We start from the raw sequence: 25,296 nt of genomic DNA, 5'->3' as shown, positions 1-25,296 counted from the left end.
TACATTCTATCTTGTATGGTCCACTTCATTTAACTGATTAAAAATTAAAATTATGTATACAGAATTCTTTAGATGTAACCTAAAATGGGCTGCCAGGATCCACAATCAGTCCCAATAAAAGGCTGAGGAACGAAGGATTGAACAGAATTTATAACCAAGTAATAAAATATGAATACTTCAATTTGTAACCCAATCACTTCCATAAAATACCATGACTGCTTCTTACTCTTTTGCCCTTGGTACAAATCTTTCCCAGCAGACGCCTCACGCATTGAGGTCAACACTTATCCCAAAGGAAATAACACTCAGCGGGAGAGCCAAGCTACTGAAACCCTCTCTCGTGGTGGAGGCTTTCAGAAGAGAGAACTCTGGGCTCTTACAAAATGGAACTTCCAATGACTTCTTGCCTGTGTATTTTGACAGTAATCAGTCATACAAAGGGGGGAAAAAAAAAACTCATAATGGAAATTATTAAATCTAGCTTAAACTTTTTGGAAAAGGGAAGGTAGGAGGAAGAGAGTTATAACAAAGGAAGACAGCCCCCAAAACCCTCTTCAACCATTAAAAAAAAAAAAAAAAAAAAAGTAAATGTAAGATACAGCCATACTAATTAATTATATTATTTTGCCTGATTAGAGAGGGTGATCCCACCACTCCTGCCAAAGGCTATGGGGCTCATGAACATGAAAAACAACTCTTAATGAGCATTAAAAAGTCCCATGGAGAATTTTCTTACTTGCATAATCTGTACAATTTTTAAAACAGAGGTAAAGGTCTTGATACGCTAAGTGGTTTGACTAACCGTAAAAGACAAACCTTCAAGAAATGAAAGGTATTTTTTAAAAAATTCAATGTAGACCACTTTAAAGAAACTGCTGTGATTTTAAGCAATTTTAGGACAGTAGGTTGAAGTTGACAAATATAGATATTAATTGCTACTAGACATAAAGCACGGTGCTAAACCAAGGTCTCCGACTATCCTCTTATTCCCCAAGGAGTTAGCAACCTAACTGCAGCAGATGGTTTGTGCATGCACACACACGTGCACATGAGCACACACTCAGCCGTTTAAAGCAATGAACTGAGATTGTGCTGAATCCACGTGGAAGATGGGCGAGGACTAGATGAAACGGGCCGGGTTGGGACACTCAGTAAGTATATTTGAAAGGACTTCCCTTTAGAATGAACACGTGAGCAAGCTAGGAAAACCACGGGGGGCACCTTCTCAGAGTGAGAGCTTAGGCACTTGCAACTACAGGGTATCTGCTTCCCATCAGTCACAAATACGCAAAAGCAAAGCTCGACAATGTACTGGTGTATGACGTAGGACAGCAATCGTCTCCTCTTTCAGAGAGGAATAAAGTACACTCACTCTTAGCACTTTTTTAGAATATAAGATCCTCAAGAAATTGTTCTCATGGGAGGGTTTAAACTTCATCTGTTTTAAGTGCTTAATTTCCAGTACCTAGAACATTGCCTGCCAAGTAGTAGGTGTTCAATAAGTGTTTCATAAATAAATCTAGTCACACATAAAACATGTATGAATGCATTCATGAATTCCACTGCACAAGGCATGAAGACTTAAAGGGTCTAGTTTGGCAAAAGTATTTTTTAAATTGTCTAGTTGTCCTTACTCAGATAAAAACATTCAAATACCTCACCATAAAATTACTGGATATAAGAACACTATTTAGTGAAAGTCAGATTTATTTTGCCTCCTATGCAAGGGGGCACTGGTACCAAGGGACCTCATAATAAAGTAGTTTCACCTTTAAACCTTAAATCAGTCATAAACATGGGCTTCAAAGACAATGAAAAGATTACACTGTGTTTACTGACTTTTCTTGGGGGGTGAGGGGTAGGAATATTAAAATATCAGACAAGATCTGAACTTACTTTCACACGGCCCTTTTTTATAATGTTCCACAACACTCTTTTTGATAGTTACCTGGATTCTAATGAAACTGTTTCAAATTGCCTCTCCAGGGACAGCTCTGGTTATGGAAAATAATCTCTGCAATCAAATTCACGGCCATTAAATTTTACAGGAGGAAATATTTCCATCAAAAACAAAACTAAGTCTAATGGGTTGATTATTAATCATGTTTCCCTACTTCCTACTCAGAGAAAAAAATCAGACTAACCATAACAAAGTTAAAATTACTGATTTAACTGGTATTCACTGAAGGTTTTATCCACATTAGAGCTTTCCTCAAAGGTCTACCACTAAGTTGCAAAAACAGTGGTTGGCTTAACTAATAAGGAGGGTTTAACCACGTGCACAGCTCTGATGTACCTATAATGATCACAATATTAATTCATGTGTAAAAATTCCTCGCTGCCTTTATTCATAAAATATGTTAATCCTTCAACTAATGTGTAAAAATATATTAATTTATTCTTAAATTTCAGGCTTTACAACTTGAAGAAAACATCCTTTTTAACAACTGCTGTGCTATTACTGCTGCGTCACAAGCTTCCAGGTCTCTGTAGTGTCATTGTATTGCTATATTCTATACTGCAGTCAAAACTGATTATTGCTTGATTATCTACATTTTTATGCAGCAGAAGAGTTCTGTTTCAGAAACTTGGTGAAGACTGTTCTATTTTAAACTTCAGTTATCTGTTAATGACTTTCCACTTTTTATTTATAAGAATTTCCTAAAGTCACAGGTCAGTACAAGTAGAGAATTGGAAACGGACTCATCAAACTGCTATAAAGGGATACTGTGGGTCCCTCAGAAACTTTAATGACAATCATATCAATTTAAACAGAAATACTTGGTCCTCCAAAATAGGAAAGAATCTTCATCAGTGTGCTTTGGGAAGGCCTTGACTGAAATGCAGCCGAGTATCTACTTGCTCTAATCCGTTTGGGCAAAAGAACCAATTTTAAGGTACATGAAAATACATGCCATGTGCCCAAGCTCATCTGCCTGTATGATTACAATCTACCTTTAAGATGTTAATTACATATGCTTAATTTAAAACCTCAAAATTCTCATATATTCTGGTAATGGACAAAAATGACTAAGAGTGAGGAAGACAGACAATGAATATTAAGATTCTTAGGGAGCTGACAGAAGAGGGTACCTCTTCCCCCATTCTTTTGAAAAACCACTGTGCCACATCCTAAAGCTGGGTTAAGGCAGAAATAAGGATTGAGGATTACTGGATGGATGGTTTTAACAGATCAAGGGTGATTAAAATAACAACAAAGTATTATTAATATCATTAGAGACAAAGAACCAAACTGTACTAATTCAATATAGATGCCATAATTTTTCCCATTTACTTATAATGCTACTTAGTATTTCCTATTTATATGAAAATCACTGATAATATAGCACAGCAATTAAATATGAAATTATTACTTTGACTTTTAAAAACATATTTATTTTTTGGCTGCGTTGGGTCTTCGTTGCTGTTCACAGGCTTTCTCTATTTGTGACGCGCGGGGGCTGCTCTTCGTTGCGGTGCGCGGGCTTCTCATTGTGGTGGCTTCCCTCTTGTTGCGGAGCACGGGCTCTAGGTGCACGGGCTTCAGTAGTTGTGGCACATGGGCTCAGTAGTCGTGGCTCGTGGGCACTACAGCGCAGGCTCAGTAGTTGCGTCACACGGGCTTAGTTGCCCCGTGGCACATGGGATCTTCCCGGACCAGGGATCGAACCCATGTCCCCTGCACTGGCAGGCAGATTCTCAACCACCGCACCACCAGGGATGTCCCTTCACTTTTAAACTAATGATTTAAAAACAATTTTAAAAACGTTAGTAACTAAGAAAATTCTGAATTACTCCATTTGGTAGTACCATATCAACACACAATAAATAACTTCTTTTTTCTTTTTTCACAATAACTTTGAACAAAAATGGGAAACTTTAACTGTATGTAATATATCCAAGTGTTCTAACATGTATCGGTTAAAGTTTCCCCATTAGAATTTTAACCCACATCTAATCTGAAATCTGTTACTCTCACTATAAGGCCATAACTCTTTATCAGAAATTACCGGGGCCAGGGACTTCCCTGGTTGTCCAGTGGTTAAGAATCCACCTTCCAGTGCAGGGGATGCGGGTTTGATCCCTGATCGGGGAACTAAGATCCCGCATGCCATGGGGCAACTAAGCCTAAGCACCGCAACTACTGAGCCCACACGCGCTGGAACCCGGCGCTCCACAACTAGAGAGAAGCCCGTGTGCCGCAACGACCGCACGCCGCAATGAAGATCCCGCGGTGCCGCAACTAAGACCCAACACAGCCAAATAAATATTAAAAAAAGAAGAAGAAACTACTGGGGCCAAAAAGCATTTGAAACCTTAGAATCGTCTGCATTTTCAAAAGGTAACAGTATGTATACTGCTTTTATGTAAAATCTTCAGTAGGGTCTGGGTCAGTGATCCATAATCAAACACATTAACAGTTCTCTGTGGCAAAATCTACACATCTTCATACCGGTGATCTGGATAAAGAGACTAGAAAGAGCCTCATCATTACATGTCAGATTTGAGTCCTAATGAAGCGATTCAGGTTTTGCCACTGACCAGTTATAAAAAAAAAAAACAACTCAGGGCTTTTTGGATTTCAGAATTGCAGATCAGAGATGATGGGGGTATACTATAATGTAACTATCATTAACCACTATTACGATTAATCATAATTTTTCTAAATGTATAGCCTGTATCTCCAGAAGGAGAATGGGATTTTGCCAACTAAGATGACCAACTCTGCAATACATAAACTCAAAGGCAAACTTCCTTTTCAAACTTTCCCTGTATTATTAGTTGAACAGCACCACTAGTACCAGCATGTATTTTTAAATTCTGACAGCTGGGGCTTATTAATAACCGGTCATAAATAAGCCTAAGAGAGGAGAGACAGCTGGGTGAGCCAAGGGAGTGGCCAAGAATTTAAGCATGTAACTGCATTTGCAACATAATGAGCTGCCTAATTGCGTATCCAAGTTTACATGTATTTGTGTGAGTAATTATGAGTCAGTTAAAGGTACTCTACTTGTAGTGCTTTGTTCTCTCATTCCTAAAAATAAGATCAGCAAAAGAGCAATTTAATTTCAACATTTTAAAATATTTATTTTAGGGGCTTCCCTGGTGGCGCAGTGGTTGAGAGTCTCCCTGCCGATGCAGGGGATGCAGGTTCATGCCCCGGTCCGGGAAGATCCCACATGCGGCGGAGCGGCTAGGCCCGTGAGCCATGGCTGTTGAGCCTGCGCGTCCGGAGCCTGTGCTCCACAACGGGAGAGGCCACAACAGTGAGAGGCCCGCATACCGCCAAAAAATAAATAAATAAATAAAATATTTATTTTAAAAAGGAGAAAAATTATTATCTGTCATGATTTCAGTTTTTTTTCAATTCACTTTTTGAAAAGCAGTTTAGGCACTGAAATAAAATGATAATAAAATAAGGCCAGGTGATAAAGAAAAAGATCACCTATGCCATTCTGTCCGTATCAGCCGACAAACCAACAGTTAATCTATGCAATGCCCTATGAGTACAAATAAGCATGCGACGGAGCACCTATACTCAAGGGTTAGGGGAGACAGGACACCCCAAGCAAACAATTCAATGGCGCACTAACTATATATTTTTATCTCCTTTCCCTCCCAAGCCTACTTAAAATGATAGTAAACCAGTATAAAAGGTATTACCTTCAAGGACAAAAAGAACAAAAGAAGAAAATATAGTGGTTAAAGGATTTAACACAGTATAAATGTTGAGTACGGGCTTCCGTGGTGGTGCAGTGGTTAAGAATCCGCCTGCTAATGCAGGGGACACGGGTTCGAGCCCTGGTCCGGGAAGATCCCACATGCCGCAGAGCAACTAAGCCCATGCGCCACAACTACTGAGCCTGCACGCTAGAGCCTGCGAGCCACAGCTACTGAGCCCATGTGCCACAACTACTGAAGCTCACGCTCCACAACAAAAGAAGCCACCGCAATGAGAAGCCCACGCACCACAATGAAGAGTAGCCCCCGCTCGCCGCAACTAGAGAAAGCCCGGGCACAGCAACGAAGACCCAACGCAGCCAAAAAAAAAAAAAAAAAAAAAAAATGTTGGGTGCTTACAGAGGTAAGTATCAAAGAGGAGACTAGATTCTTTTCTTAGAGTCCTTGAAACCCAGCACTTCCAGGCTCCATGCATCTGGGAAGATAGGCCCAAACAGAGGGGAGATGATGGAGTTGATGAATATCTAAGTCCCACCAACCCCTTAGGAAACCAGAGGATGATTTTTTGGAGAAAGTGAAGGAAAGCTGCTCCACGTGAGTGGATACCTGGCACAGGTGACTTGAGCTGCGGAGGCTGAAATTAGCAAACTAACTGGCAGCCTCCATAGCACTGTGTGACCCTCAGCTCCTTCCGCAGCTCCCAGAATGCCAGAAGCCAAACACATGTTGCTGTGCTTCCATTCCTGCCAGCCTAAACCCCTAACAGTCCTGGTGAGGAACTGGGGGATTATCTATAGAAAACAAAAGATCCCCAAAGACAGACTTCCAGATGTTGATATCTGGGAATCCTCCAATATAGGCACAGACCTCATTTTATTGCACTTTGCAGATATTGTGTTCCTTACAAATTGAAGGTGTGTGGCAACCCTGTGTTGCCAGATGGATGACAGCTAGCATTTTTTAGCAATAAAGTATTTTTAAATTAAGATATGTACATAGTTTTTTAGACATAATGCGATTGCACACTTAACAGACTTCAGTATAGTGTAAACATAACTTTTATATGCACTGGGAAACCAAAGAATATGTGGCTAACTTTATTGCAACATTTGCTTTATTGTAGTGGTCTGGAGCCAAACCTGTGATTTCTCCAAGGTATGCCTTTGGTCATTAGCTGAAGAGTTAGCATGAAAATTACCAGAAGACAAAACCATGGCATACAAAGAGCTTCCAGCCAGCAGTTAGTATTTCATTCTTTTTTTTTTTTGGCTGCATGGGGTCTTTATTGCTGCGCACGGGCTTTCTCTAGTTGCGGCGAGCAGAGGCTACTCTTCATTGCGGTGCGTGGGCTTCTCATTGCAGTGGCTTCTCTTGTTGTGGAGCACGGGCTCTAGGTGCACGGGCTTCAGTAGCTGTGGCACGCGGGCTCAGGAGTTGCGGCATGCGGGCACCCAAGAGCACACGCAGGCCTCAGTAGTTGCTGCGCACGGGCTCTAGGGCACGTGGGCTTCAGTAGTTGTGGCTCACAGGCTCTAGAGCGCAGGCTCAGTAGTTGTGGCGCACAGGCTTAGCTGCTCTGCGGCATGAGGGATCTTCCCAGACTCGGGATCAAACCCGAGTCCCCTGCATTGGCAGGCAGATTCTTAACCACTGCGCCACCAGGGAAGTCCCTAGTGTCTCACTCTTAAATAAGAATAGATTGCCAAAGATCACCATTCATTTATTCAACAAATAGTTATTACCAAGCATTTTTCTCTTCACGGTAGATACAGCAGTGAACAAAACAATCAAGAATCTCTACCTTTAAAGAGCTTTCATTGTGGAAAGGGAAACAATAAACAAACAAAGGAAAGAGTATAGAGTATGACAGACAGTGATAAGAGCTATGGGGAAAATAAAGCAGTGAAAGGTGATGGAGAACACAGGGGAGGGGGAGCAGGGGTGGAGAGGGAAGCCCATGTTGAAGTGACAACTGAATACAGACCTAAAGGAGAGGAGAGAATAAACCATAAGAATATCTGGCATATGCAAAGGTCCTGAGATCAGAATTGCTTGGCACGTTTGGGGATCAGCAAAGAAACCAACCCAGTATGGTGTGAACAGAGGGAGACAGGAAAGGGCTAGATCAGGTAGGGTCTTGCAGGCCACTGCAGGACTTTACCTTTTCCTTGAGTGAGACGGAAGTCACTGGAGGGTTCTGAGCAGAGGTGTGACATGATCTGACTTATGTTTACAGGGATCCCTTTAAAAAGGATGGGAGACTTACTGGTTCCAGGAAAGCTCTGTCATTAGCTGAATTAAGTCAACTAAGCAGAGACTTTGGTGGCCACACAGAACAAAGCTATCAGATTTTACAGACTTAATCCAGCAGAGTCTCTAAACAAACAAAACGGCAACAACAGTGAATTCAGGGTGGGGGTCATCTGAGTTCCATAACTCCCAAATTATATTATCTAAAACATCTAGTTTTCAACAAAAAATTACAAGACGTGCAGAGAAAGCACGGCCCATATACAGGGGATAAAAAGCAGTCAACAGAACCTATCTTTTGAGGAAGCTCATACTTTAGACTTACCAGACAAAGACTTTAAATCAGCTATTACAGATATGCACAAAGAACTAAACAAACAAACCCGTGCCTAAGAACTAATGAAATGTATGAGAACACATGTCTCATGAAACAGAGAATATCAATAAGGAGAGGGAAATTATAGAAAATGATTGAAATAAAAAATTCACTAGAGGGGCTCAACAGATATAAATCAGCAGAAGGAAGAATCAGCCAATCTGAAGACAGGTAAGTTGAGATTATCCAGTTTGAGAAATAGAAAGAAAACTGAACAGAGCCTCAGATACCTGTGGAACATCAAACAGACCAACGTACACATAATGGGAGTCCCAGAAGAAAAGAAACAAAGGGGCAGAAAGAGTACCTGAAGAAATAATGGCCAAAAACTTCTCAAATTTGGTAAAAACTATTAAACTGCACATCCAAGAAGCTCAACTCCAAGCAGGACAAATTCAAAGAGATCCACACCTAGACACATCATTGTCAAACTGTGAAAAGACAAATGTACCTGAAAACAGATATTCATACCACTCCTTTCCTTTTTTAAACTTTTGAATTTGAGGTATTGTAATGTCAAGAAAGCTTCTGGGAAACTGAAGTAACAATGTACTGAAAACTAAACACATACATCCACTGGAGATCTACTGACTGTGAGCTTGGCAACATTCAGAACATGCAAGCTTACACCAAATAGTCCTGCTAAATTGAGGAAAAGGGGAAAGAGAATTACTCTCAAACCACTGCAATTTAAGAGAGCAAAAATCTTGTTCAAAACCATGAAATTCCTTCATAAACCAAATCTCTTAAAGTTCTCTTGTAAGTATTCAAAGCTGTATTATACTTAACCTAAGTAATTCTAATTTGAGTTAGAATGAAAAGCTTTACATTTGTCTGCTTTTCCTGAAAATTACAAACAGTGCATTAAATAGCATGAAAAAGTCCTCAGCTCCCATCTTCCTTCAATTCTCAAGAAAAAAGAAAAAAAATATCTTAATATGGTCCCTGTCTTTTTCAAAGTCCACTGTTAGTTAAAGAGGACAAACATCGTTCTTTTAAGGTCTCCCCTTTATTCTTTCCTGAAGAGCCTGACTCTGCACCTCTGCTGCAAATCACCATTGGATGTTTATCATCATGTTACACCTGAAATCCCATGCAGTTTCCCCAAGTTCACATCCAGAGTTTACAGTTCCAATGACTCCAAGCAGTGCTTAAGTCCTCTAAGACTTCCAGCCTTTTCCTGTCCCAGTTTCCTAACTACACTAAAAATGCTCAACCTTGACAGCTATGTCTGCACATAAGCGTACACACAACAGCCCCATGGGTGCTAAAGGCACTAGGCCAATTTTATCATTTGAGAATGTATTTATCTTTTTGATCACACACCTGGTAACGTGCACTCTCCAAGATCTTGTTTTGTCATTTTATTCCTGCCAAGAGTTACACAGATGGTTTCAGTGTGTTATCCTGGCTACCACATCAGCAGTTTCCTGGTTCTATCCTACTTCCTCACAGGCAAAGAAATTTATTAATAATTTTTCGGCATATTCTTACGCTTTCCAATTCTTAAGTCTATGTAAAAACTAAGGGCATCCTAATATTTAAAAATATCTAGGGATGGAAACTTGGCAGAAACAAAGGAAGAGTAAAATGTTTTTAAATGAAGGTTATACACTTCAACAGTGCTACTCTAGAAGGGTCAAAAAATATTTTGCCACCATTTAGCAGTTAATGTTTATCTACAGGGTGCCACACATGGAACTAGGAAATCCTGAAGAATGTATTTTAAATTCAAGCAAAAGGAGATTTCCATATATTCCCAAAGAAAGCCAAAGTAGCGCATTATACTGGCAAAACAAGAGCGTAAAAGAACCCAATTTTGACTCATAATTGAATAAAATGCAACCAACCATAAAGCACTGTAAGTAATTTTCTACAACCCAGGTAGAATGTCTATTTCAGATTTTAAATACATACATATTTCCCACTGTGATGGTAAATAGGATTCATACACATGACAATATTAATGGCCCTATTAAGATATATGATGTATGTGTGTGCAGGGTTGTGGGAGGAGTAGTGCGTATATTGTATTTATCTGTTTTTAGCGAAGTCTTAGGATAGATTTCAAAAACTTCATGTAAATCTAATCATTTTCAAAAAGAGAAGTGCTTTACAAGGAAAACCATACACATAATGAAATCTTTAAACTCAGAATGAAAGGAAAGCTATATAGTTTGGTGGGAGGGGTGATGAAAGGGAAAAGATTACCTGCTGTAGCAGAACCAAAAATTGAACTTTGGACTCCATGGCAACCATGGCAAAAGAGATGCATAATGAGGTAGAAAGGGATCATTTACTTGATAAAGAAAGCATACTGATACGTCTGGAAAGAGAAACTCTCTTCTGGAGCTAAACTCGAGAAGCATTTCATAGATCTCCCTCTAAGGAACTCTAACACTGAACAATGCTTCTTTAAAAGAGGTTTACAAGAGAAACTTTATATGACTGTTAAACATCAAAGAAACACCATTAAACTGTAATTTATGAAGGCCCAAGTAATGTGATCCAAGCAAGCACCCTGATGACCTAACTTGACTCTGACGTAGTTTAGAGCTGCGCTGTCCAATAGAGTAGCCACTGGCCACGTGTGGCTACTTAGATTAACTAAGATGGAGTAAAATTTAAAATTCAGTTCTTTAGGCACACCAAGCACATTTCAAATGCTTAATAATCACACATGGCTAGTGGCTGCCATGTTGGACAGAGCAGATCTTAGAATATTTCCATCAGAGAAGTTCTACTAAATAGCACTGGTTTAGAGAACTGAAAGAAATGAGTGGTGAATATCCATTAACAGGAAACTAGACAAATAAATTATGACATATCTATATAATGAAATATTGTGCAACTATTAAAAAGAATGGGGGCTTCCCTGGTGGCGCAGTGGTTGAGAGTCTGCCTGCCGATGCAGGGGACACGGGTTCGTGCCCTGGTCCAGGAAGATCCCACATGCCGCGGAGCGGCTGGGCCCGTGAGCCATGGCCGCTGAGCCTGCGCGTCCGGAGCCTGTGCTCCGCAACGAGAGAGGCCACAAAAAAAGAATGGGTTTGCTTTATATTTATCTGATCTGATCAGAACAACATATCGTTAAGTGACAAAAACCCCTTTCAAAATTGTATGCATCATGAGACCCCAATTCTGCTAAAATGCAGATGCTAGTGTCTGGGGGGTTTGGGGGCGCATGGAGGGAGAAAGAACTGACTTGACTCTGCAAAGAGTATGCACCGTCCTCTTAAGAATGGTAGTGGGAGGGGCGGTTATGAAGGACTTTTTCTTCCTTGGTTATACATTTTTACAATGTTTGATTTTTTTAAAAAAAATAGAGCATTTTTCCTAAAGTAATAAACAACGTCTCCAAAGGGACAGAGGCACAGAAAGAGTTACCAAATGATTAACAAGCCCCCTAGGACATCAAACTGAAACATCAATTGTTTCAGAGCCTGTAATTCAGGATTGAGACCCTTAGTGAACATCTCGATTGGTATTTGTGATATTGACTGAGAAGAGACCTTTAAGAAAGACAAAAGATCCTTTTTCTCTCCAGAAAATTCAAGAACTTAACTCACTCACAACTTTTGATCCTTTCCATAGAGATAAACCAAACAACCAAAAGATCAAAACTCCCTCCCAGGAAGTAGCCTGCCGTTACCTGAAGCTTCGGAGTTTTAAATCATCCACCTGGGAGAGAAAACTTCAAGTCATCTCAACACTTCCCAAACTCAACTGAGCACCTGCTCCACCACCTGTAGCTTTTACCTTTGTGAACGGCACCATCACTCATTCAGCCCCATCTGCCTCTTAGTCCCCACTCCCAACGATCACCAAGCCCTAAGGAGGCATTACCTCTTGACCGCCTCTTCTGTCTGTCTCCTCCTTCACCAGCCACTGCCACTACCTCAGAGGGCGCTCTCAGGACCTTTCCTGGTCAATTATGATCTGTCCTAGCCCCTGCTTCCAAAGCCACCCACTCCCTATAGGCAGAATCATCCTACACCCATATCTGATCGCACTCCCCTGAATAAAACCCTTCTAAGGCATGCCGCTCCACTTTAAATCAAAAGCAAGAACGCTAACATAGTACAAAGGTTTAGATTTAAGGCCCTTACATCTCTCCAGTTTTATTTATTTCTTGCCCCTCCCTGCCCCTGGAAAACCTAAGCTCCTCCCAGGCACACAGAACAGATCTGAGGCTCTAGCATCTAGTTTCAACTCCCTGTGTGTAGAAAGATCTCCCTGATTCCACCACCTTTCTTTCTACCTCTTTGTTGGTTAACTCCTACATGTCCTTCAAGATTCAATTCAAATGTCTGTACTCCCCCTGACTATCCCACCTATGGAAAGATGGCTTCCTAGCGTGCTCCTACAACTGTAATGTTTGTTCCTTTACAAAACTATAAGCTCCAAGGCAACAAATAAAATGTCTTTGATATCCCAGGCCTTAGTGCAGATGCATGAAAGGTGCCTACTAAGGATTAGTCCAATGACCCTTACTCCCCCAAAAACTCCAACTAGAAACTAGTCAACATAGACTATCTAGTCAAGCCCACAAAGACAAAAAACAAAGGGCTGGACTTCCTTCAGTGACCAATATAAAAATAAATGTACTTACAAATTAAAACAATGAGGTACCACTACACACCATTAGAATAGCTAAAATCCAAAACACTGATAGCACCAAAAGCTGACAAGGATATGCAGCAACAGCAATTCTCTTTCATTGCTGGTGGGAATGCAAAATGGTACAGACACTTTGGAATAGTCTGGCAGTTTCTTACAAAACTAAACATACTTTTATCAGACAATGCAGCAATCACACTCCTTGCTATTTACCCAACAGAGTTGAAAACTTATGTCCACACAAAAACATGCACATGAATGCTTAGAGCATCTTTATTTATAACTGCCAAAACTTGAAGCAACAAGTTCAACAGGTGAATGAATAAACAGACTGTGGTACATCCATACAATGGAAGAGCATTCAGCAATAAAAAGAAATGAGCTATCAAGCCACAAAAAGACATGGAGGGATCTTAAAGGCATATTACTAAGTGAAAGAAGCCAATCTAAAAAGGCTAAATACTGTATGATTCCAACTATGTGACATCTGGAAAAGGCAAAACCACATAGATAGTAAAAAGATGAGTGGTTGGCAGGGGCTTGGGGGAAGAGGGAGGGATGAATGGGTGGAGCACAGAGGAGTTTTCGGGCAGTGAAACCATTCTGTATGATATATAATGGTGGATACATGTCATTATACATTTGTCAAAACCCACAGAATGGACAACACCAAGGGTGAGCCCTAATGACTTTCGGTGATAATGACGTGTCAATGTCAGTTCATCAACTACAACAAATGTACCCTCTGGTGCAGGATGCTGACAGTGGAGAAGGTGGTGTACACTGTGTGTGTGTGTGTGTGTGTGTGTGTGTGTGTGTGTGTGTGTGTGTGTGTGTTGTGTGTGTGTGTGTGTGTGTGTGAGAGAGAGAGAGAGAGAGAGAGAGGGAGGGAGGGGGAGAGAGAGGGGGGGGGGTATGTGGAAACTCTGTACTTTCCACATGATTTTGCTGTGAACGTTTTGAAAACTGCTCTAAAAAAAATAGTCATACAAATAAATGAATGAATGATACAACCATGTGCAACTATGAAAGAAACATAAACAGACCTAAACTTCCTTTCAATATGTCTCACTATTATCATTTACACATTGTTTGTTTCCAACCAAGAATAATGTTCTGTTCCTCAAGAAGATAAATACACAGCCTAACTAAAGATTTGTGCCAATGTGCAGATCAATTATTCATTTCCATTTAACAATTTTCAACAACTTTCTACAGCAATTTAAACTGCTAATAATACGAGTCAATCCCACCACCGACCCCCAAAAAAGCATGGGGGGAAAGCACATGATACTGAAGCAAGGAGATGGATAGACGGGGGCTCTTTATATTTCTCTTTACTTTTACGTATATTTGAAATATTTCCAGAATAATTTTTTTTTTTGGGGGGGGTACGCGGGCCTTTCACTGCTGTGGCCTCTCCCGTGGCGGAGCACAGGCTCCGGACGTGCAGGCCCAGCGGCCATGGTTCACGGGCCCCGGTGCTCCGCGGCATGTGGGATCTTCCCAGACAGGGGCATGAACCCACGTCCCCTGCATCGGCAGGCGGACTCTCAACCACTGCACCACCGGGGAAGCCCCAGAATAAAATTTTTTTAATGAGTGTCAGTAATATTCATTCCTTCAAATTGGTACGTATTCAGCAAGAGCCCATGAAGTACCAGACACTGTTCTGGGCACCAGGGACACAGCAAAAAGTAAAACACACAAAAGTCCTGCCCTCAGGGTGCTTACATCTGAGCACACGTGCATTAGAAGACAAACTTGCCTGGGATTTGACAGAACACTAAATCAAAGTAAAGTCTAAGTCTTAGAACTTTCTTCTTATTTTCTGTATTAGCTGGGCCTTTTAAAAGAATGTAGCCCAAATTTCTTGCCTATTTGTATAACTTGCCTTCTATTTTTAAGGGAAAAAAAACAAAACACAACAAAAAAAACCATAATAGGTAATGGGCATATTAATCAAAGAAAGTGCCAGAGGATTCAAGCAGTCAGGTAAACTCAGAAACTAAAATCAATCCCTGGTTGTGAGCACTACATTCTACCACCACCAACTAGGTGACCACACCAACAGGACAAAAGAATACTAGATTTACTTCCAACTCTATCTTGTCCAAAACAAGAATGGGAAACAGATCAACCTGGTAAGCATGTAATCACCAGGGCTGGGAGATAAGATCTTTGGTCAATATTTGATTCAGAACTGAAAACCTAGCATCTGAATAGGAAGTTGTTATTTACTTTCAAGAAAACGGGCGTGCCAGATGTGTAAACATTTATGCAAAAGTAAATATCATCTAACAAATTAACATAATAAAATAAATGTCATATGTGTGTCAAATATTTCCATATGGAAATTACATTCATTTTTACCTCGCAGGAACTGAAATTAACTTTTGAAAATGTGACAGGATGCTCAGAAAATTACTTCCTGAGTGTCACACATTAACGCTTTCTGTATGTCTGCTATTCTTGTGACCCAATAAATGTGATGGGAAATGGAGGATTTCCTTTGTTGAGAAAAATGCCATAGATACTATGTTACTGCCTGAAAGTGTTTAGATTAAAATAGGAAGTCCACATTTCCCCTTTGTAAAGACACAGACAACTTGTTTGTATTAGATCAGAATACTTTATTAGCCACCTGACATTTATGCCCTACTTCCCATTTCACAATTACGAATATATAACTGAAAAATTACAAACAGAACACAACACCTTATAAAGCGACTTCATGCATAAGATAAAATTCAGTTACAGTAGATCTGCAGTGAGCTCGGGTTGGAAAGGAGGCTCTCACTAAAAGGAAATGCATCTGCTTCTCATCCCTCTCCTTCTCTGTTAATTAGAAGAAGGTAATGAAAATACATCGAGTTTGGAATCTAACTTTTCCACTAACTTGCTGTTCTGACTTTAAGTGCCTCACATTTTTTTCTCCATAAAAGTAGGTCTATTACCTTCCATAAGATGTCTTATCCCTCCAGATCTTTCTTATGGGCTTGGCTTTATCTTTTAAATGCTTTTTTTAGAGAACAAAATAAAGCATATGTCCCATCTGCATTATTATGAGTCAAGACATCTAAAAAATACGCATCTTTGAACTCAAATGAAAATGGATCACGTTTTTCATTCAAATTTGTCTTTTTCTTCCTTTTAGAAGCTCTGAAAGGTCAGTCCCTCAGTCCCTCAGTCCCTCCTGTATTCTGATTGCTCTTCCCACACTCTCAATAAGGAAAATTTTCTTCCTTAGTCTAATGCCCCATTATTTTTTTTTTACCTCACAAAGGGTGACTTTCTTTTATGAACTTACTCTTTTCCTAAATCCTAAAAACATGCCTTCTCTAGATGCTGCCTGATAACACAATTCCTGAACTCTTTTCTGATCTTTCTCTAATCCTCAATCTGTGAAATATTTCTCAATGAACATTCATGTTAGCAGCCCCAAGATGGCCCTTTCATTGTACCCCCTCGTCCTTCCCCACCCCCATTCACATGTGGAATCACTGCCAACATTCTGCTTAATTTATTCCTTTGATTTAGAGGTGAACAAAACCCCTGGATCCCTTTTTCACAAATGCTGCTGCTAAGCCCTATCTCACTCATTCTGAACTTGCTAACTATATTTTTTATTTATTTATTTATTTTTTTGCGGTACGCGGGCCTCTTACTGTTGGGGCCTCTTCCGTTGCGGAGCACAGGCTCCGGACGCGCAGGCTCAGTGGCCATGGCTCACGGGCCCAGCCGCTCCGCGGCATGTTGGATCTTCCCAGACCAGGGCACGAACCCGTGTCCCCTGCATCGGCAGGCGGACTCTCAACCCCTGCGCCACCAGGGAATCCCTGTTTTTTAAATCTTTCCCTTTCTCCTACTCTGTCCACTGCAATTAAAATTTCTGAATTTCATTGGGTTAACCTCTTACATAGAGACCAGGTTCTAAAGTCAAGCAGCTAAGACTAAATAAAGTGTAATCAAACTTGAAAAATCGCTTCGGGATGTCCTTCAGTATGTCTAAAAGAGCACCTATGCCTCAGGTGTTGGACCAGGACCAGATACAGTGACCTACAGCCAGGAGCCTTGTCATACCAAAAACCCCTTACCTTAAATTACCAGAATCACACTCAGTGTGGCAATGCTATGAGAGGTACTGGGAACAAAAATCTTTTGAAGAAAACATTCAAGCAGCCTTTTTTGAATGGCGTTCCTCATCTCAACCACATAACGCAGAAAACGACTATTTTCTCAGGTCTCCCAAGAATGATATGTAACTAGCACCTTCCTAAATGCATAGATGAGAAGGTGACCGACTACATTCAGTGGATGCTTTAGAGAAAGGGCTGATTTCTGTTAGTTGAGAAACAATCTTCCACCTTAAATTTAGTCCTAGACACAGGCCTGCAGCGTGAGATGGATGGAGCCACATCGCTCCCCAGCACCCACACCTTGAAAGACTTCTATTTAAATTTACGTAAGCTAAGTGAGCGTAATTATAGGATTTAAGTGAAAATGTAATCAATAGCCACCAAGATGTTCCCAAATGCAAAGAAAATGTAACAGAAGTATTAGCAAGAATGCCTCTGACTTGGTGAGACTATAGTTGGTTTTTTCATCTATTTAAACATTTTTTTTAAAATACATATTATTTTTATATTCACACACAAAACTCACTTTTTAATGATCACCAAGAGCTTATGATAATTTGCGGAAACATTAATTAAGTGGGAAAAAGGCAAGATATTAAACCATATCAACGTTTCAGATTAAAACAATGGAAAAAATAGAGTCAAATGTTAAAAGGTGTTTGCCTTGGGCTTCCCTGGTGGCGCAGTGGTTGAGAGTCCGCCTGCCGATGCAGGGGAGGCGGGTTCGTGCCCCGGTCCGGGAAGATCCCACATGCCGCGGAGCGGCTGGGCCCGTGAGCCATGGCCGCTGAGCCTGCGCGTCCGGAGCCTGTGCTCCGCAATGGGAGAGGCCACAACAGTGAGAGGCCTGCGTACCCCCCTCCAAAAAAAGGTGTTTGCCTTTGGATGATGGAAGAATGACGTTTCTATGCATCTTTATTTGATGTTTTCTATAAAGAGTGTGTGCTCTGTTTATATAATGTGGGGAAATGGACTTCACTTTTAAAAATCAGATTTTTAACCTGAGCAACCAGATTTCATCACTGCTTTCTGTTTCAATAGCTAACAGCAAAACCAATGGCATTCAATAGTTCTTTCTCAACCTCTATTTTATATGATCTGTAACAGACCGAACAATCTCAAATCATATTTCTGAAGTCATTTTCCTCACTCACACTTATGACTCTGTCACGACCTTTTCAGTGTATCTTTATTTTGCTCAGTATCACATTCCTCCTAAAAGCTACATAAAAGCCCATGTCCATATAATGCTAAATATAAATACTCTTTGACACTGAACCCATCAAATTTTACTCACTGCAAAATGTATAACAGTAACAATCAGCTGAATATCTATCAGGCACCAAGCACCATGATAAATGACTAAGTATCTACTATACATAGCTGCCTTACAACATCATTCTTCCTTTGTAGCTCAAGAAACCAAGGCTGAGACAAGATAAGTAACTTATTCAAAGTCACCATATTTACAAGTAGCAAAGCTGGTATTCAAACTCAGGTCAGACTAATTCTGAAATTCCTTCCATAAGTAATATGGAATGAAGAAATGCCTTCTATGATTCACTTTGTTATAAAGCAGAAACTAACACACCATTGTAAAGCAATTATACTCCAATAAAGATGTTTAAAAAAAAAAAAGAAATGCCTTCTAGATCCAGTTCTGTGACCAACTTGTCATTTGACCTTGAACCAATGACTTGATTCCGCCTATAAATTAAGGGGCTAGACTAGATGACCTCAAAGTTCCCTTCCTGCTCCAGTGTTCTGTACTTCAAAAGCTTCCCCTGTTCCTTCGCAGCACGTTAGAAAACGCTTTATTGTGGAAAGCCATTTCAGCAATTATCTGTCCAGTTTATGTTCTGTTTCGTACATCCCTTGTACGTTGGCAAACTCACCCGAGGACAGTTTTCTTTGCATCTGGTACCACCTCCTTAAACCAAGAGAATATGCTGCAGCTGGCACCAGAAAAGAGGAATTTCTAAATCTAAAAAAAACAAAACAACAACAAAAAAGGAATTTCTACCAAAATTACTTCTGTCACTACATCTAACAGCTCTCTGCTTAAATAAGCATCTTAGAGGAAAACATGATCCACCCCTTTTAGGACTCGACATGGACACTAATATATTCAGGGCCACTTCAACATACACTAGTGGTCTGAAGAGATCTCACATCTGGGGAATCTCTGGTGTCAAATTATAAACATAAATGCCTTCAGCCTTGGCTTCAAATCGAAATGGATCAATGGCCCAGATTCAAAGCCAAATCTTAGGGAGCAGCATGCACAGGACTTCCACCAGCTCCAGCTAAAGCACAGGAAGAAAAACAATGGCATTGTTTCCAACCTTTAAAACACCTAAGTCCATCCTAAAGCCAACTTTTCCACAAATTTCAAAAAAGGTACAACAAAAGCTAAATGCCCTTACTTTCACATTCTCCTTTTGTATTTTTCTAGGAAAGAGTTCATCTTAACAGCACCATTAAATCTTTTGGACAAGGCATTTCTTTTAGAAATCTGACAGCATTCCCAAACACAATGATCGCATCATCCCAAGATTCTCTGATTCTGCTGATTAGAACATACTGTCAGAGCAAAGGAACTGATCCTTACCCTACTGCATAAAAATTATGTCTAACACTTATAAGTCATGTTCTCCACTTTTTAATTTCACTAATGGTAGGAGAAAAGGGCAGATGTTAAATTTGAATTTGGTATTAACAGCTAAAAATCATTGCAAACCAGCCATTGTCAAAACATGCAAACATTATCCAAGATTCTTCAAATTACAGTCATCATATTACTCTCATATGTATTTGTTTTATTAATCTTCAGCACATATTAATTCAATGTCTACAGTATAGTAGACACTGCTTTAGGTGCTGGGAATATAACAGGGAAAAGAGCACAACAATATCCCTGTGTCCATGTTTTACATTATAATGAGAAAAGATATATATTTATTATTTATAAATGTATTCATATACTTATTATTTATATAAATTTATTTATATAAATTTACAAATAAGTAAATAAATATAGGAAGATTTTGTGTTCAATGGAAAGCTACGCATACTCTAGAGCGGGGGCCACAAAGTTTTCCTTAAACGACCACGTAGAGATTTTAGGGCTTGCAGACCACAGGGTCTTTCTGTCGTAACTACACAACTATGCCTTTCTAGTCAGAAAGCTGCCATAGACAACATGTAATAAATGAATGCGTGCACTGTGTTCCAGTAAAACTTTATTTACAAAAACAGGCAGCTGGTGCTTAGGTGTTTAGTTTGCCAAACTCCTGGTCTAGAGATTATCTGATTCTGATTCCATGGGATATATTTTACAACTCTGTAAATTGCAAGTAACTGACAGCATTGCAAGATAATTGTCTATAGTCATGTAAATGCATTCTGTCCTGGACAGACAACCCTCCATAACTTCAGAAAGGCCTATCTATTTATTTGCACATTCCCAATTCAATATCACTTTATTCCACGTAAATCTGTGCTATTTTAGACTTCACCTTTGATGACATGTGCCTGATTCCCTTATTTAATTAATAAGTTAAATGAAATTTTCAACACGTATTCATTTGATATCTATGTGAAAGTCATGACTTCACATTTTTCTGAAAATTATCCTTTAACAGTTTTAGAGGTCTCACCAAGATGCACAATGGATTCACCTGACAGTGTCAGGGAAACTCCATCACCAGAGAAGCACAGCCAAGCGCAGCTTTTCTTCTTGGCTCCATGTGAATCCAAAGGGGCAGCAGAACTTCAGTAACTCTGTTTTTCTAACTTTAATTTTCCTCTCTACTAATTCTGTGCTTGGGTTTTGGTTAATTTACGGCCTATAAGTTATTCCCCCTTGCTGGCAGCAATGACTGGGGATTTGGTCTTATGCTCTAACCATCTGGTGATGCCTGTAAATGGATAAATGGTTTACAGAGATCTAGTCTCTAATGGGTGAGAGAAAATGGCGACTCTGGTGTTTTAGCCTTTTCCTGTTTGTGGGACATTTTAAGTTACGACAGGAGTTAAGATGCTACACTATGCAAAATGATAAGCCTTTGGAAGGTTTAGGAAGAATGATAGACTCTGATTTTTGTTTTTATTTTTATATTTTAAATCAACCTGGCTGTTGTATGGAAAATAGAATGCAAAAGTGAAAGAAGAAAGATCAGTTAAGAGGCCACTAAGGTAATCCAGATGAGTGGTAGGAGCAGAAGTACTGAAAAATGGCTGGATTTGAACCAATATTGGAAAAAGAGTTGATGTGACATTCGGATGGACTGGACGAGGAGGCGTGAAGAGAGGGGGAGGAAACATGGTGGTGCCTGCGCTCTGGGCCTAGAAACTGAGGAGACAACGATGCCTCTGCTGGAACGGGACACGGGCAGGGGCGGGGCGGGTGGAGAGCTGGGATCAAGACTTCTGCTGCAGGCACCTTAATACAAGGCACCAAGTAGACGTCCAGGTGGAGAAGCCCAGTAGCCCAGTGGATATGTGCCTCTGCAGCTCCGAGAGGAAGGAAAGGCTGGAGACAGAAGTTTGGAGGTCAGCAGCACGCAGGTGCCTTACAGAGCCTAGGGACAGATGAGCTCCCTGGGGGAGAATGAACAAAGAGACAAGCACTAAGCCCCAGGGCTCACTAACATTTGGGTCAAGGGGAGAGAGCTGAGGCCCAAGCAGCGGGCCATGCCAGCAGAAGCCACCAAAGAAGACCAACTGTAAGGGCCAACTGGGCGACGGGAGGAGAACCCAGAGAATGTGGTGTTCTAGAAGCGAGGCACAGCCTGGGCAACTGCGCCCAACGTTAACTAGAGAGGAAGTTAAGTGATCTGCACGCGAGATGTACTTTAAAGGAGAACGCGCATCCAACTCTCCAGGAAAAGCAGAACCTTCTCTGTTGGCCAAAATTCTCTCTGCTGTTTGCGTTGTTTCTAGAGATTGTGGGACAAAGTTGTCATTCACCATTTTGCCCCCAGGTGTGTGATGTGATCATCAGACAAAAAGAAGACCAAGGGACTTCCCTGGTGGTCCAGTGGGTAAGGCTCCACACTCCCAATGCAGGGGGTCGGGGTTGAATCCCTGGTCGGGGAATTAGACCCCGCAATCGTGCCACAACCAAGAGTTCGCATGCTGCAACTAAGAAGGCAACGTGCCACAACTAAAGATCTCGTGTGCCGCAACTAAGACCCTGTGCCACCAAAATAAATAAATAAACATTAAAAAAAAGAAGAAGAAGGGCTTCCCTGGTGGCGCAGTGGTTCAGAGTCCGCCTGCCGATGAGGGGGACGCAGGTTCATGTCCCGGTCCAGGAAGATCCCACATGCCGCAGAGCGGCTGGGCCCGTGAGCCATGGCCACTGAGCCTGCACGTCTGGAGCCTGTGCTCCACAACGGGAGAGGCCACAACAGTGAGAGGCCTGTGTACTGCAAAAAAAAAAAAAAAAAGACCAAGTCTCTAACCCTAAACTTTAAAACTAAAATGGAGAAGATAATAGCTATATAAAAAGGAGACATAAAATATCTGTAAGACACTGTCAAATCTAATGTTAAGCTAAAATAACATATTTACAATTTGGACAGCTGATAATAATATGTTATCTATGGTGAAGGTAAGGAATAATTGTTAGAAAGCACTATATAACTATGTTCTTAAGGCTTCTGGAAAATTATGCCAAAACATACCCAAGCAGTAATATTTGAAATACTGGCCTTGAAAAAAAGAGACCATCTCTGAGGGAGGCCACAGAAATAACCTCGATAATGGACAATCTAATATAGCGGCTGAGTTTAGAAGTAGGCTAACAAGTTCAATTCACCACAGACAGAACAGTCAAAATTGTTCACATCTAAATTTCTTTGTTTCAGTCACAAAAGCCCATAGAGAAAAAAACACCAGTGAAAAGGTTATGATACCCATTTTTAACTCTTTACTGAGCAACAAAAAGAAAATCTGCCCAAATGCAAATATCCATATATCTACTACAAAATTTTTCATTGCACTCCTCTAAAACTGACTTCCAAACACTACAAATGTATTTCAAAAGCACCTCTCTGACAACCCCCAAACCAGGCGGCACTCGCTGACCTCTTGTCTCCTGGAGGGCTGAAGCACAGGTGTTTGATCTAAATCAGACTAAACCGCTCTGAACAGGAGCAAGTGAACCCAGCGATGGTATCTGGAGGCCATGGCTCTTTTGAAGACCTTTTGGGTTGGTGAGTGATAACTCACTGAAGTGAAGAGACTTAAAGACATTCACTAGACTGAATCTTTTATTACATTTCACAAAATCTGACTAAACTTCACTCACTTTTTTTGTACTTCCTTTGGCTTTACATGCCTTTGGGAGGATATGTGCGTGTGTGTTACAACTAAGTGAAGGAAGAGTTCCTGAGATTTTATGCTTCTTAATACGTAGTCATCTCTCTCTGCAAAGATACAGTTCCGGAGGTTTCATGCATTATGCTGGATAAGTTCAAGTGCTATTTTCTTAAAAGAAACAGAAGCACTGGTGCAAGTTAAATATAACCCTTTATGTTTTTAACTCTGCCCTATTTGCAGGTACTCTGGCTCCAAAAGTACTTTCCAAATTTAAAATATAATTTTAAATTAAGCAGTAAATGTTAAAATATTTAATACAGTTTTTTGACTCATTATAAAGAATAAAAACATCTCAATAAAAACAAGTATTTTGGGCTTCCCTGGTGGTTGAGAAGCTGCCTGCCAATGCAGGGGACACGGGTTCGAGCCCTGGTCTGGGAAGATCCCACATGTCGCGGAGCAACTAGGCCCGTGAGCCACAACTACTGAGCCTGCGCATCTGGAGCCTGTGCTCCACAACAAGAGAGGCCGCGACAGTGAGAGGCCCGTGCACCGCGATGAAGAGTGGCCCCCGCTCGCCACAACTAGAGAAAGCCCTCGCACAGAAACGAAGACCCCACACAGCCAAAATAAATAAATAAATAAATAAAAACAAGGATTTTTTTCCCCTAAGAAAATGTTTTAAAATAAAACACCTAACTGCCAATACTGAAAGATGGGTTCAGTGACATTGCATATAATCATTATAGTGGCTTAAATTTACATGTTCAAGAAAAAAAACCAAACCACAGATCCTTAATCAACTGACTTTTATTCTTCTAATTCAAATAGCTCCCTAAACAAATAATAATTCTCTTTTTCCCAAGTTTACACATCCATACACATTATCAAACACGCAAGCCATCAACTATCCTGTCATGAGTGGTCTCTGGAGCTCACTGACCCACGGGGGCTTGGAGCCCAAGGAGCATTTCCAACAGAAACAGTACGCGGCACACTGGCAGGTTTTGGGCTGGGTGCCACAGGACTTGGATTCCCTCTGGAGTCTATACAGTTGCCAAAGGTGTTAATTATGAAGAACTAACCTACGATTAAATTACATTTCAGAGGAAACCAAACTTGAAAAACTACTTCTGGCATTAGTCCTGAAAGCTGCAGCTGAATTAGGCCCTGGAATTTAAAAAACAAAGAAAGTAACAGATCCTGGTCTCCGAGAGGGAAAAAAAAGAGAGTACTGAGAAAATGGGGAAAGGGCTGGAGAAAATCGATTTGGTCATAAAAGACTAGTTAGCTATTGGGATATGTAAGCAGCTCTATTTACAATAGCCCGGAGATGGAAACAACCTAAGTGCCTGCCGTCGGATGAATGGATAAAGAAGATGTGGCACATATATACAATGGAATATTACTCAGCCATAAAAAGAAACGAAATTGAGCTATTTGTAATGAGGTGGATAGATCTAGAGTCTGTCATACGGAGTGAAGTAAGTCAGAAAGAGAAGGACAAATACCGTATGCTAACACATATATATGGAATTTAAGAAAAAAAAATGTTATGAAGAACCTAGGGGTAAAACAGGAATAAAGACAGAGACCTACTGGAGAACAGACTTGAGGATATGGGGAGGGGGAAGGGTGAGGTGTGTTAGGGCGAGAGAGAGACATGGACATATATATACTAACAAACGTAAGGTAGATAGCCAGTGGGAAGCAGCCGCATGGCACAGGGAAACCGGCTCGGTTCTTTGTGGCTGTCTGGAGGGGTGGGATAGGGAGGGTGGGAGGGAGGGAGACAAAGAGGGAAGAGATATGGGAACATATATATATGTATAACTGACTCACTCTGTTATAAAGCAGAAACTAACACACCATTGTAAAGCAATTATACCCCAATAAAGATGT

General features: G+C 40.6%; 1 protein-coding gene across 3 annotated transcripts in view; it reads right to left on the bottom strand.

Annotated features, from left to right (window-relative positions):
- The window catches only part of NOL10 (nucleolar protein 10), a 90,840-nt gene that overhangs the window by 31,934 nt on the left and 33,610 nt on the right, over nt 1-25,296 (bottom strand). The gene's annotated exons all lie outside the window — the stretch shown is intronic.

The sequence above is a fragment of the Lipotes vexillifer genome, unplaced genomic scaffold, assembly GCF_000442215.2.
Source record: "Lipotes vexillifer unplaced genomic scaffold, Lipotes_vexillifer_v1.1 scaffold390, whole genome shotgun sequence".
Lineage (NCBI taxonomy): Eukaryota > Metazoa > Chordata > Mammalia > Artiodactyla > Lipotidae > Lipotes > Lipotes vexillifer.
This window is presented reverse-complemented; position numbering and strand designations above follow the sequence as displayed.